The sequence below is a fragment of the Echinops telfairi genome, unplaced genomic scaffold (genome assembly GCF_000313985.2).
Source record: "Echinops telfairi isolate 266 unplaced genomic scaffold, ASM31398v2 ScPeMD7_7468;HRSCAF=8506_0, whole genome shotgun sequence".
Classification (NCBI taxonomy): domain Eukaryota; kingdom Metazoa; phylum Chordata; class Mammalia; order Afrosoricida; family Tenrecidae; genus Echinops; species Echinops telfairi.
Window position 1 is genome coordinate 95,187,099 of NW_022111369.1, and position 13,089 is coordinate 95,200,187.

Here is a 13,089-nt window from a genome sequence, read left to right on the forward strand (position 1 = left end):
GCTCCCCCGGCCTCGGCAGCTGCCCTGCCTGCGCGCTGCTCCTTCTCTGCTACCTGGTGAGCGCCGACCCTTGCCGGGTCCTCCCTCGGCGTGGGGCCCGGGAGACTTGGGTGGGGGCGGCCGGGGATCCCTCTCCCCCCCCCGACGCCACGCCGGGCGGGGATGCTGCTGCTAGTTTTCTCGCTTCCTTGCCGCTGCGCCCCGGTCGTTCCCGGCACCTGGGATGGGTACCCGGGCGCGTGGACCGGACTTGCAGCGCTGCGCTCTCGCTCCAGTTCCTTCCACTGCCTCCCAGACTCGCTCCTGCCTGGGGCCATCGCGCCAGCCCCCCTTAGGCACCTGGTAGTCTCGCTTCCCGCCCCAGCATTGCCTCTGCGCCCCGCCGTGTCCGGCTTTCAGCACCCCCCTCTCCCACTCCCCTCGGCACCTTTCTCCGGCCACCCTCCCAATCTTCCTGAAGCTCCTGGTTTCCCTATGCCCAACTTCCTTGCTTTCTCTCCGTTCCCTTCTCGATCCAACTTGTAGTTTCTGCCGGCGGACCTTGTGCTGCCAACGCACCCCGACAGGAACCAGCCTCCTGTTTCCAGCCAGAGCGCTTCTCGGTCACTCCAACCAAGTTGCAGATGCCAGAAAGAACCCGAGTTCTTTGTAACACGCCTGCCGCCAGACTGGTGACTTTAGCTGCGTGTTATCTGTTGGGGTTTCTGTGTGCCGGTTTCCCATTTGCTTGGCTTCTGTGTGCCGGTGTCCCATTTGCACACTTCTGGGTCTCTCTCTTAGCTGTCAGCGAACTGTTCCTCACCTCTTTATCAGCGCCTACACATTCCAAAGACCAGTGCAATTCAGACCCCCAGAACCAACTGGGGAAAGATTTGTCAATTCCTTGCATGGCAGTTGGCCTCTGTTTGGAGTGCTCCTGACCAGGAGTACATTTGTGGCAGGTGACCAACACCCTTCCTTATCCGGCCTACCTCGTTTTCCAGGATCCTGCAGCCACCTGGGTCATGTCACTCTTTACGACTGTAACTAAAGGGAATGGAGAATGCGGAATCATGAAACGGATGTAATAGGAAACGCACAGACTACTAAGAAAGGAAAGAAAGAGAGACAGACAGAAAGAAAAGAGCATTGTCATTGTCCAGAATTCTTTTCATTTATGCGGCTTTGTCGTTCCTGGGAGTCTGGCTCCGAGAGGCTGCGCACTGCTGTGCAGAGCCGGGCAGACCTGAGAATGTCATTCTGACACTTGCCACCCAGCCCAAGTTTCTCCTCGCTCTCCCTACTGCTGGGGTCTTTTCGCCTCTAGAAGTCTAGAGGGTCCAGAAGGACCAACCGTTCCTTCTGCCCCTGCAACCACCTGTGGAGCAATTCATGCTCTTCTTTATTTTTAATAATGGCCCGATCCCAAGTTTTGTGGTCAGGGTGACTTTTATATTTTCGGAAGAAGTCGTCAGTTAATGTGACTGATTTTTTTTCCCATCCATGAGATACAATTATTATTTAATATGTACGCCACGGGGTCACAGCCTGTGGGCTCATACATAAAACTGCCGTAACACGTGACAGGGTTTCTGTTTAAGCAGATAATCCCTGGCCATAAGGCACTGGGGACCCACAGGGGCATGAAAAGATGCAGGGGAGGCGGTGTGTGAATCATGAGTGCACAGGAGGTCCAGAAAGTTCCAGGTGGAAATCCCTGGACCCGGCAAGGAGAGACTGAAGACAGCAGTGGACTGGCAGGGGACAGAGGGACAGATGGTAGTAGTGAGGGTGTGAGAGTTGTGTGTGGGTCAAGAGGGGTTTAAGAGAACAGCCCACTGAGGGAACTCGCTGATGCCCTGGACAGAGAAGGGCCAGGAAGTTAAGTGGTGAAGAAGGACTGCAAACAGAAAGATGATAGAAAAGGCCACAATGTGGAAAATCACTAGAGCATGGATGAATGTCTTGGCAGAGAGGGAAGGAATGGATTGTGGGAATATCATGGAGAGGGAAATGTCACTGCTGCCTATCTCTGTGTGCTTTCATCAGATGGGCTTCGGCTATGCCACCGTCACAGAAGCGCTTTGATGTACAAGAAAGCTATTTTGGAACAGAAAGGGAAGGTTTTGCAAACCCAAAGAGACCCTTTGTTCTGCTGTGTAGCCTTTTGCTGAGGGGTTAGGGGGGCTGGGGTGGGCAACCGAAACTCTAATTGTGCATCTAGTATGTGCCAGCCCAGGTTCTCCTGGAAGGCAAGGTGTGAGACTTGGCGAAGATGCCCACACCTTCCTGAACGAGATGAGAAAAACAGAAGCGTCAGGACAAAGTGTTGTGAGTTTCCGTCCGCTCCGCTCATCCAAGGAGTACTTGCTGCAGGAAGTGTCCGGCCCGGCAGAAGGAGGTAGATGTGAAGCAGGATCTATAGCCATGTCTGTAGACTATAAGATACTGGACTGTAGAGGTCCTGGACCTGGAGTCTTGGAATAGTCGTTATACCCAGAGGGTGCATGGTACTAAGTAATTTCCATAACGTGATTCAATTAATCTTAGCCACAACCCTATGAGGTCTGAGCTATTATGATTCCCATTCAACCAGGGAAAACATCACTACTGCAAGATCAAAATCCAAGCCCCTGCTCTTAACCATGCCAGCTGATTATCTTCTGGATTTGGCTGCTTCTAACCCAGTCGCCTTATGCGGAGACAGGCGCATGGGCCATTAGCGGAGCGCTGGCAATTAGCAGCTACTGTGCAGTTGGTCAGGATGTGAGGTCACAGCTAAAGTAACCTCAAATATATAAAGCCGGAAACGCAGGCCACAGACCAAAAGCCGGATCTGGAGAGAGTGAAAGCAGCAAAGAGTTTGCCCCGCTGGCGGGGAGGTAAAGGAGTGGGGCTTTTGCTCCCGAGTCAGCTGGTGGGGCTTAGCATTTGAGTCAGCCTGAGTGGGCCTAGAAATGGCTTCTACAGCCACGTTCTCTCCTGCTGCCGGGACAGTTTACTGTGTTGTGTTATCCTCACCCCTTTACCAGTTCATAAGGGCTGGAGTTTGAATGTGTTTCTGAACAGATGCCTTTAAGGCCCAGCTATGGCGAGAAGCCCCAGGAGCCAAGGAGGGGGTGGGGGGTGGGGATATCGGTCCCTTCCTTTGCCATCAGCTGGGACCCAGTAATCTTCAGTGCCAGCCTAAGGAGAGGCCTGTGACTGTAGCTAGGATACTGCCAAAGCATGAATAATTGTGATGAAGCCTGAAAGATAAGTCACGGGATGACGCCAAACAGATTTCTGAAAAGATGATCCCTGGTTCCAGCAGCTGCCAGAAAAGTCTGAAGGCACCGAAGGTCGGGATGCACAGAGCTGCTTCCCAGAGGGCGAGGTCCTCGGCAGCAAATAGGAAAGAAAGAACTCCCTCCCCATTGAGGTCATGGGTGTTCAGCCAACTTGCTCGGCCCTGTAGATCCCTGTCATCTGTTAACTGGACTCATGGTGACCTTCCTTCAAACTTGGCCTGAGGCCGCCCCAGCCCCATCTGTAGCCATGGCACTTCTAGAAGGCATTGTGTCCATTCCCAACTGTGGTTTCACATGGACAACAGTTTTTTTAATGAAAAAATAAAGCTCAGAGTGGCCAATATTGAAGTCAGCTGTAGAGCGGAAATATCCAAAAAGGACGCTCTCACTAGTTCCACAGCCAACGGACAGGGAAATAAGAGGATATTACCAGCACAGATGCACGTGGGGTCCAGTAGCAGCCCAGGGCTGTGATCGGATTTGTCCAGGATTCTCTGTCAGCAAGCGCCAACCATCGCTCATCTGTGTAAGAGTACTCAGGAACCCCTTACTGTGTGTGTGACACAGGGTCTAGAATGATCAAAAGAAGGCATGACCCATTGCCATCCAGTCCATTCGACTACATAGGCACCCTTGGGGGCAGAGTAAAACTGCCCCATAGGGTTCCCAAGGCTGTGATTTTCACAGAAGCAGAGAACCACAGTTTGCTCTCCAGGAGGGACTGGTGGTGTTTAGCCATCGAGCTTTGCCTCAGTAGCCAAGCATTTAATCACGGACTTACTCAAGTTGATTCTGACCTACAATGACCCTATAGGATAGAATAGACCTCCCCCCTGTGGGTTTCTGAGATGGCAACTCTTTACAGGTGTAAAGCCTCATCTTTTCCTTATAGAGTGGCTGGGGGTTTCAAACTGCTGACCTGGGAGCAGTTAGCAGCCCAGTGTGTAACTCCCTGCATCACCAGAGCTGAGTTGGCTCTGACTCATTAGTGAGTGAGACAGAACAACAGAACAACACCATCATTGCTGTGTTGAAGACCAAGGAATAACATACACACACACACCATCTAAATTGACCCCATTGCCATAGAATCGATTCCAACTCTTAGTGACCTTATGCAGGGTTCCTGAGGTGGTAACTCTGCAGGAGCAGAGAGCCTCATCTTTTGCCAGCTGGTGGGCTTGAACCACCAACCTTGAAGTTACCTGCCCAACATTTATCCCTAAGCACCCCATGGCACAGGGGTCGTTAGTGATCCAGGCTGATGGAAGAGTGGTCATGGATATTTGAAATACAGAGGTAATCCCCAAAGTTCACATAAGCCAGTAGCTTCCACCTTGACCTTGCCCAGCGCTTCTGAAGGCATGGTTTTCCTTTTGCCTTCTATTTCTTTGGGCTGCTTGTAGCTGAATGTGTAGAGCCGTGGATGGGTTTAAAGGAAACGGCAAGCAGGCAAGTAGGGCAGCAAGAAATAACCTAGCCAACTTGGCCGAGAAGATGAGCACACATGGACAGACCATAAGTCACCCAACGTGCATTCCGATTCTCGGTTTATGAGTTCATTCCATTCCCCTGAGGAAGGAACCGAGGGCCAGGAGGGCCCAGAGGCATGGTTGCCGTGTTGAACTGCTGAGGAGAGACCAGCTGTGGTGGGATCCACTTGTCTCTCACCCAAAGAAGAGCTTGGGTTGGCTCTGCGGGGTGGAACGCCTTCTACTCGCCTCAGAGGCCTGCTTCCAGATGTAGTTCTCAAAGTGGACACGAGCCAAGTGTGATCGCCTCGTGGGCAGTCAGGGGTGACGGGGCTAGAGGAAAGGGGGTGAGCTTCCTCCGAAGAAGAGACAGGGAGACCGGAAACGTCTAGGCAGAAAGCAGAAGCCCAGAGAGTGCAGGGCTGAACCCTGGGCTCCTAAACGGCAGGTTGGTGACCTGAGCCCACCAGAGGCTCCTCCCAAGAAAGATGGTCACAGCCTGCTTCGGCCGTCCGTCCGCAGCCCGGAGAACCCTGCCAGGCTGCTCACTCTGTCCTCTAGGGCGGCTGTGAGCCTGCAGGTCAGCTGATGGCGCTCAGTACCGCCAGCCACCAGTCCGAAGGTAGTGACCATCCTGGGTGTTTCTGGAAGGTCAGAGGCACCCCTTGTCTGGCTTTGGAGCTTGCTGAATTCGGGTTCTTGGTTGTAGTGTCTGGTTGGTGTCGGACAAATTACTTAACCTTCTCTGAAACCTGAGAATTAATCTTCTGGGTTTTCAGTCGCCGCTTTTGCCTAATTTCTCAATTGCCCTTTGTTTTCTCCGTTTGTTCTTAAAGTGTTTTCCTGAATTCTCCGAACATTCTCCCATATCCCCCCACCCCTGTGTTTTCCTCCATTCCACCTCAAACCTTCTCGCGGCCCATTGAAGGCACCTAGATCCTTTTGAATTCCTTCGGGTGGTTCTAACGCCATTTCTGCCTCGGAAATGTTTTCTGGCTCTGTGTTTGGTCACTTCCTTGAGCCCCTCCGCCTTGTTTCTTTGTCAGAAGTGAACTTCTCTGCGGCGCCTGAGACACTGGTGGTGTATTTGTGTTTCATTGACGAGAGTATGTATGTTCTTAGGCTCTCACCACCTGTCTGCTGGTGGGTGTGACAGACAATGTGAGTCTGTGTGTTCTCTACTGGCTGTGTGTAGCACACCGAGGGTGGGTTTGGCTGATATCTATCAGTAGCTGGGTGGTACAGGAACCGGTAGTGACCCTTGTCTAGTAGGCAGGGGATGTAGAAGGTACAGAGAGGTGGGCACCGTGTGGGCACAGTGGCTGCCGACTGTTGGTCAGAACAAGAAAAAAATCAAGAAGAAATAAACACAGCAAAATAAATGATAAAGAAAAATAGCAGAGGAAAGTAAGCAAAGAGCAGCAAGAAAGAAGAATGTAATGAAGAAAAGGGGAGGGGGCAGGAAAGGGAAATGCAAAGCAATTAGTGCGAAAGAAAGGAGGGGTGGGTAAGGGGAACTCCTACAGTCTACAAACTAGGGAGTGGGGGCGGGAAAGAAGAGTACAATCAAACAAGAGAAAAGGGAAAGAAAGAAGGGGGAGGGGGAAGAAACAGAAGGAAGAACAAGACAGCAGAGGAAGAAAGGATAAAAAAAGGAGAGGAGAGAAAAGAAACACCGAGAAAGGAGGGGCTGGGATGGGGTGGGCGGGCCCTCTGCCAGCCCAGGAGCTGGATGGTGTTGGGGGCAGTATGGGGGAGACACCCAGGGCTGGACAGACTTCCCCTGGCCTCCATGGCGGTGTCCAGTCCCGGAAGTAGGTCCTGTTGGCTCTGAGAGTGGCTGAAGTCCACATCCCCTGAAGGAACTCTCTCATGGCCAGAGGACAGCTGGCAGCCGAGTGGCCAGCTACAGAAGGAGTTGCCTGCCCAGGAGTGGGCGGGGACCGGCGCTGAGTTCAGGGGTCTGATCACGTCAAGTCCGTCCCTCGAGAGGGGTGGCAGAGCTCCCATCTCAGACGGAGCAGGGGCTGTGCTGGTGGTGGTGGGGTGGGTATCACCACTCTCAGGGGGTGGGGTCAGGGGCTGAGGTGTGGGCAACAAGGGGGATGATCACCAGCCACCAGTGCACGCCTCTACTGTCAGGCTGCTGTCCCTGGGGAACGCTGTTTCCGAAAGTCCAGGATGGCTTCGCTGTGCCCGGAGCAGCCAGTTCGGCCACTCCTCCCTCTCCCCTCTCGCTGCTGGGGCTCAGTGTCCTCTCCCAGTTCTCTTCTCCGTCCTTCCCTTGGAAGCCGCTAGTGTCCCGGGTGACCCGGTCTCTGGAGAAACAAGCACACCTAGTCCGGCATGTTGCCGGGCATCTCTGCGTCCACTCTACGTCCTTCCCTCTCAAACTTGGTGGCAGTGAGTTTGAGTTTGGGGTTCTGTAGAACGGGACCCGGGCCCATCTCCTGGGGCTGAGGGGAGAGAGCATGAGGTGGAGTGAGGTGCAGTACCCACAGCACCTGTCCTGAGGCCCGGCATGCATCAAGCCTTCATTCACCTACGTCAGTCACCCGAGTAGGATTTGAGTGAGCAAGAAGTAGCACCCTCCATCTTACGGAAGTGGAGAAATCCCGTGCACCGGGGAGTCGTAATCACGGCCGCCCCTGTGTCTGGAGCCAGTTTCAGCTTTGAGAAGGCAGCTGGGCCACGACTGATCTCAGTCCACACCGGCATCGTTGCTGGTTCTCTGCCTCGTGGCATGTTCTGTTGACATACACAACATTTTGCTGCTATCTATTCAGCAGAAATAGGCAACGTAGACCTTTTAAGCCAATACAATTACCTTTTGGGCCCATGGAAGGTTTGATCCAACCAGTTTGGAGGAAGAGCAGGCATACGCCAAAGGTTTTTTGTTTGTTTCATTGAAAGCGACTGATAGAATAGAAGGAGTTCAAACCCATCCGTTGGGCCTCAGGAGAAGATTGAGGCCGTCGGCTCCCATGAGGATTTATCGTCTCTAAGAAACCCAAAGGACCCCACAGCGTGACTATGGGTCAGAATCGACTGGAGGGCAGTGTGTTTCTTGGAGGCAAGGGACGATGGAGTTGAAGAGGTGTGACTGAGAACAACAGACTCTCCATTTTTGTTTGCGTTCCTTGATACACACATGGGTTTGTCTAACTCACCAGGAGACTTCATAGCACTGTGGGTGGACTGCTCACCACAAGGTTGGCAGTTCAAACCAACCAGCTGCTCTGTGGTAGAAAGACGAGGGTAGCTCTTCCTGGAAACAAATCAAATGACGTATTGCATTGGGTAAACCTGCCTTACAAAACCTCCTTAAAATGCTGGCGAGCATGAATGTCACTTGGGGGACCAAGTGCTCCTGACCCAAGCCATGGCGTTTTCAATGGCGTCCTGTACATTTGAAAGTTGGGCATTGAGTAAGGAGGATCAAAGAACCGATGCATTCAAATGATGGTGCTGGCGACGAGTATTGGAAATGCCAAAAGGACAAACAGATCTGTCTTCGAGAAAGCCCGGCCAGGATTGCTCCTTGGAAGTGAGGATGGGGAGGCTTCGTCTTACTTCGGAAACGTTGCCAGGAGAGACCTGTGCCTGGAAAAGGATCCCGAGCCCGGTAACGTGGAGGGGGAGCAAGAGCGAGGCAGGCCCTGGACAAGATGGATTGACACCGTGACTGCAGCGATGGGCTCAGAGATAAGAACGATTGTGAGGGTGCTGCAGGACGGGGTGTGTTTCACAGAAACATAGTATCACTGTGAGTCAGAAACAACTCCTGGCACACCACCTAAGAGCAACCTCAAAGATTTATAGCCTTGGAAACCCTATAGACTTCTGAGTCAGAGCCAAATGACCGGCTGTGGTTTTTAAAAAACGAACCGAAAGGTTGGCAGTGTAGGGCGTCATGTGCTGAACTGCTAACTGCAAGATTCAACAGCACCAGCCGCTCTGAGCATGAAAGACAAAGCGTTCTCCCCCTGTAAAGAGTTCCGGTCTTGGGAACTCACAGTGGCAGTTCCATTCTGCCCTAAGGGGGTGCGATGAGTTGGAATCCACGCAATGGCAGTGAGCTGGGCTGATGCAGGAAACCCAGGTCCCATCCCTGGCCAGCCCACCTCATTTCCACGCCCAGCGTCTGTCAGTCGAGGACTTTGTGCTGCTATTGGGCTGAACAGGTTTCCACAGAGCTTCTGAACTAAGACAAACTAGGAAGAAAGGCCTGGTGATTGACTTCCAAAATTCACCCAATGAAAACTACAGACCACAGCAGTCTGATTACTACCGGCCCCTGCACAAAACCAGGCAGCATTTGTGTTGTGCGTCCAGTCACCCTGGTGTGTGGGCCTCCCCTGAGGGACTCTGGGTCACCACAGCGACATGTCACTGTGAGTCAGGGACCAAGTCAGCGCAGGTAACAGAACCCACAAGATCTACACTAAGTCAAATTCTCCAGTTACACGCAGTCAGGAAGCATAGATTCCTTTGCATTTGTGTGATTTTGCAAATACTGTAATTAAAAAACAAACAAACAAGTAATGGGTCACTGCAAAAACACTCACTGCCATCGAGTCAATTCTGACTCCTAGAGGCCCAATAGGACTGGGAAGAACCACCCCTTTGGGGTTTCTGAGATTATAAATCTTTACAGGAGTGGACGGCCTCATCTTGTACTAGCAGAGCAGCTGGTGGGTTCAACCCAGGCTAAGGCAGATGACACCTTGTAGCTAACAGCTCAACATGTAGGCCACCATGCCAACAGGACTCCTTGGTAGCAGAGCCATACAGAGGCTCTAAGTGCATGGAATACAGCCTGGGAATCAGGAACCGGGATGGGGGGGGAAAAAAAAAATATATATATATATATCCGGGATGGGGGAAAAAAAAAATATATATATATATATATATATACTGCCCAAACCTTTTTTAGGAGGCCTGCATCTGATTCTTTGAAATAAAATCTGGAAGAAGCCACCATTCAAACAACCCTCCCTCATTCCGAAGTCTTTTCAGTAAACAAAGATGGAGAAATCATGGCTCTTCTTGGCACGTGGTCCACTTGTTTTTATTTTAAAGGAGAATCAGAGAGCTGGAAGGATCTAAAACATCTTCCAGACTTTGTACTGGATAGTTCAGAGGTCTATGCGTCTCTGGGCTGGGCTGGTAACAGCAAACCCCTTGCCGTTCCAACTCCCAACCACCCCAGGTGTTCCAGAGCAGGCTTTGCTCAGTTCATCTGTCCAGAAATGGACTGCCACCCCTTTCTTCTGCAGCACTGCCGGGTGGGTTCAAATGACCAACCCTCCTAAGCTCCAGACGCACTGCCTGGGTGAGATGCTGAAGGCCTGGTGCTCTTCAGAAGGAGTTTGTTCACAAGGCTGGTGGGCGTCCACGCCACCCCCTCAGTCCACCCCAGAGAACTTCTGCTTGGAAGAACGGACAGTTAGGCAGAGTGCAGGGGTTTATACCCGGGTGCACCCCAAGGCTGTGGAGCAAGGATGGGGAAAACACCCGCCTGCGCCCCTGGCAGAATGGCCTATTTCAGCAAGAAGTGCTTAACTGCACACCTACTAGGTGCCAAGGCAGGTCTCAGAAACTCGAAGCAGAACTGTACATAAGACAGACTCTTCCCTTGCCGTTGCTAAACAAACGGACGTTCGGGCGATTTTTAGCCCAAGTTAATACACCTTGGCATGCGCAGACACCTATGACGGTGGGACACGTGTCACGCCTGTGGCTGAAACGCTTCAAGGGAACGGCCTTGTTTTCCTGGCAGGAAACAGCTCATAACCACACACATGACTTGAGCCAGGAAATCAACTCCCACTTAATCAATATTTAGACTGTGATGCGTTGCTAATCGGTGGTGGTTGTGTACCTAGCAGAGGGGACCGGCCCTGGTGAGGCTCACTCCAGCATCCTGCACCCAGTGCGTGCCCACAGGCGTCACGTTCTAACACCTCTTGTGATGGACTTTGACCATTCTCGGGGTCCCTGGTGGTGCAGTGCTTAAGCACTCAGCTGCTAGCTAGTCAAAGGGTCAGTGGCTGAAATCCAGTGGCGGCTCTGCAGAAGAAAGGTGTGGCAGTCTGTGTCCATAAAGGTTTACAGCCGCCAAACCCTAGTGAACAGGTCGGCGCTGTGCTATGGGCTCGAAGGCAGGCAGTTAGACCATTTTTCACCATCGGCAGTGACTTCAAGGTACGCTTTAGGGAGAGTTCATTGGACGATTTTACAATTGCATGAAGAAAGCGTCACCCCTTCAGGTGTATGGGAACTCACTTCCTTGCCTCTCCCACTTTTTTGAATAAGCCATCTCATAGCGGTCCACGACCATCCATCGGTGTGTCCAGCCTGCCTGTGAACCCTAACCCTACACAGATCTTACTTGGTAGAAGAAACAACAGCAAGGTGTCAACACCATCGCCAGGAGGCATCAAAAAATCACAAGCCCGGCCCCATCAGATACGCGTATGAAATGATAGCTCATCCGGTTATTCATCCCGTGCCTTTTATAGGACGATTCCTTAAAGCGGCGGTTCTCAACCTGTGGATCGAGGCTCCTTTGAGGTAGAGACCCTGTGGGTTGAGACCCCTTTGAGGGTGGAACGACCCTTTCACAGGGGTCGCCTGATTCACAACAGTAGCAACATTAGTTATGAAGTAGCAACGAAAATAATTTTATGGTTGGGGGGTGTTACCACTACATGAGGAACTGTATTAAACTGTATCAGGAAGGTTGTTGAGAAGCAGTGCCTTAAAGGGACCCATCACGTGTGTGTTCTACAGCGTTCTTAGAATAAAAGCGAGGCTCTCCACAAAGGTGCTCATGGAACTGGGGCCGCAGGGCCCTGGTCCAGTCAGCCACTGGTTATATAAGGTAAGTCATGCTCCTCCTGTCTGCGCTGCTGTAAGGAGCCTGGTGTTGAACTGCTTCAGCACGTGGCTGCTCACTAAGCAGGCCAAGCCTAGGGAGCGCTGGGCAGGAGGAAGATGTAGCAGTCTGCTTCCACAAACTCTAGCCTTGGAAACGTTGGGAGGCGGCTCTGCTCTTGTCATATGGAGTCACCATGTAACAGGTTTGGGGTTTGGGGGTTTTACAGCTGCTTCTGCACTAACAAGGTGTGACCCACCAAACGTAGACTAGGCTACTCTTCGAACCCCTCCTCTCCCCACCCTTAAACACAAAACGTTTGCCAGTCTCTAACAGAGCCCCAGGGGCGTACTGGTTACACGTTACGCTACTAACTGTAAGGTTAGCAGTTTGAAACCAGCTGCTCCACAGAAGAAAGACCCGGATTTCTATTCCTGTAAAGAGTTGTTGTTTGATGTGCCATAGAAATGGTCCCCACCCATAGTGACCCAGTGCACAACGGAAAGAAATACTGCCCAGCCCTGGGCCATCCTCATCATTGTTCCCATGTTTCAGCCCATGGTCGCAGCCCCTGGGTCAGCCCACCTCCTTGAGGGTCTTCCTCTCTCCTGCTGCCCCATCCACTTACCAAGCACGAGGCCCTTCTCCAGGGACTGGTCTCTCCTGACAACGTGTCCAGAGTCCATGAGAGGAAGTATTGCCGTCTCTGTGTCTAAGGTGTGCCCTGTCCTTCCAACACAAGTCTGTTTGTCCTTTCAGCAGACCTTGCTACTTTTAATCTTCTTCTTCGGCACCATGATTCAAAAGCATCCATTCTTTGGCCTTCTTTCTTCAATGTCCAACTTTCACATACATAGGAGGCAACTGCAAATACCATGGCTTGGATCAGGCACACCTTAGTCCTTAAAGTCACATGCTTACTTTGCAATACTCTAAAGAGGTCTTGTGCAGCAGATTTGCCCGATGCAATGTAAAGACTTGCAGTCTCAGAAGCCTGCAGGGGCAGTTCCACCCTGTCCTTTAGGGTCGCGATGTCAGAATGGGCTCAATGGCTGTGACGGTTTTTTTGAGTGTGAATAGAGCACAGACAGCACTGCTTATCACAACCCTGAGTGTCACCGATATATAATTTTCCTGGGTGGGGCAAGGGGTTAAGGCTGAACTATTCATCGAAAGGTTGTCCATTCAGACTCACGCAGAAGCACCTCCGCAGAAAAGCCTGGTGACCTGACTTTTTAAAAATCGTTTTATTAGGGGCTCATATGACTCATCACAATCCATGCATACATCAATTGTGTAAAGTATATTTGTGCATTCATTGCCCTCATCATTCTCAAAACATTTGCTCTCCACTTAAGGCCCTGGCATCAGGTCTTCATTTTTTCCCCTCCCTCCCCCGCCCCCCTCCCACATGAGCCCTTGATAATTTACAAATTGTTATCTTGTCATATCTTTCCCTGTCCGACGT

At 51.8% G+C, this 13,089-nt stretch overlaps 1 protein-coding gene across 1 annotated transcript in view; it reads left to right on the plus strand.

Annotated features, from left to right (window-relative positions):
• Nucleotides 1-14: 14 nt before the first annotated feature.
• Nucleotides 15-13,089, plus strand: part of SEL1L3 (SEL1L family member 3) — a 160,509-nt gene continuing 147,434 nt past the window's right edge. Inside the window, exon 1 of the mRNA XM_045284078.1 lies at nt 15-56. The gene's annotated coding sequence lies outside the window, so the exon portion shown is untranslated. The remainder of the gene's footprint in view (nt 57-13,089) is intronic.